Raw genomic sequence first — 2,066 nt, 5'->3', positions numbered from 1 at the left:
CCTACCCTCCTGCAAAAGAAAGTTAGAACCTTTATATAACATATGTAGATATCCTATAGGTATTCACATGTAAGCCCAAACAGACTCGCATAAGCAAATTAATTTCTCTTATTAATAAATAATTACTTTTCTTATACACATATTTCACAACCTATGTACCTTAGGTCATTTCCGCCACCTTCAAGGAATACCCAACTCTACATTCCCGTACACTCAAGGAATACAACTAACCCGCAAGGCGAATACTTTAGTTCCTCTCTAGGGCAGTCCAAACAATCTGGTCATTCATGCACATTCAATGAATACCCGGGTCATTCATGACACAGTCAATGAATACCCCTCTATAATACTAACGGCCCTTTATGGCACATTCAATAAATGCCCACCTATCATATGACATCTTCCGTCATAAAACTCATTTCCAAAACTTTAGGCATGGAGAGTTCTAAAAGGGTACGGTAAATTGTTTACGCATTATTGAACTTTATTGCATATATTATTTCAGAGAACGGAAAAGTATCTTGTTTCATGTATTATTAATATATCGATGTCTAAGTGTCATAACGTTGTATATCATAAAAGACGGAAATCTCACATAGTAGTTAATACACATACACACATATATATAAAGGTCTTAGCCTAAAGCCAAGCATGCTAATAGCCCTAGACCTATCCTAATAGTCCAAATCATAATCCGAGTTAAAAGTCAAATTGGGTCAACTGGTCAAAGTCAACCCTGGTCAAAAGTTAACTCTAGTCAAAGTCAACCCTGGTCAAAGTCAAAGTCGACCTTCCAAGGGTCAACATCAGTCAACCAGCCCCAAACTCCTATAACCCAAAAGCCCAAAGTCAAAGGCCCAAAGTCTAATTGGTTTTGACCCAAGCCAATGTGGTCTGACCCAAGAACAAAATAGAACCTGGCCCAACCCAAACTAATAGATTTCGGCCCAAAGAAAACTAATGTCTCAGCCCAACAACTAAACAAACTAAGGCCCAAAACAAAAATTTGATTTCGGCCCAACACAAGCCCAACCGACCAACAGGTCGTCTCCTTTAGCTGGTGAGCAGCTCTCCTCCACCGCCTACCACCACCAGCCACCACTCATCACCTCCTCATTCCAATCCAGCGGTTTCACCCCTCATAAAAAACCAAACAACTTTAACTCACCAAGAAACTCCTATTACAAGTTTCGAAAACACTTCCCCAACTATAGATCTGGATTCTCGACGCCATTGATGCGTCTTCAAGCTCCCAACAGCCGCCCCCTCACTCTACCGCACCCAATCAATCCTCAATAACCCATAACAAACCAACAATCAACACATTTAAAACAACAAGAGTTTAAACCAACCCAAACAAGACAGGCGACTCCATTAACAGTTTCTTCAAAGCTTCGACAGCCGCCTCTCACGACACCAACAATCACCCTCAATTCAAACCAACACTATACTATACTAACAAATTCGATTCCAACATCATCCAACAAATACACAAATTAACAGTTCAAAAGAAACAAAATCTACACAACCACAGTATCACAATATCAAAAGTATTAAGGAGGTGACGGTGTTTGGGGCTCGTGCCTCCATGAACAACCACTAAAGAGTTTCAACAGCAGTCCAAAAATTACGCACAGAACAGAATGAATAGGAAGAATAAACATAAAACTTATATATTTTGATAATAAATCCGTAGATTTGAAATTGATGAAAAAAATCATCGTTATAGTAGTCCGTGAGAGATAAAATCTACTCACCCGTGATACGCTCCTGTTGCCAGCAAAATCTCCAACAAGAAACTTCTCTTCTCCCTTTCCTCTCTGTGAAACTCTATTTTCTGTAAAACTCCCCCCCTTTTTTTTTCTCTGTATAAAAACTCTCGTGTTTTTCTTCCAAAAACTCTACGTGAGAAATCACCTTTTTTATTTGTTTTTAAAACCTCACCGAAAAACAAGGGTTGAAACTTATCTATTTACCTGCTTTTATCCTTATCTGATAGTTATCTATATTTAGTTTAACCTATTATTATTATTATTATAGGGAAAATATAAGAAAAAGATGGGGTG

Source organism: Coptis chinensis, chromosome 3 (assembly GCF_015680905.1).
Source record: "Coptis chinensis isolate HL-2020 chromosome 3, ASM1568090v1, whole genome shotgun sequence".
Lineage (NCBI taxonomy): Eukaryota > Viridiplantae > Streptophyta > Magnoliopsida > Ranunculales > Ranunculaceae > Coptis > Coptis chinensis.
Note: the sequence above shows the minus strand (reverse complement) of the source record.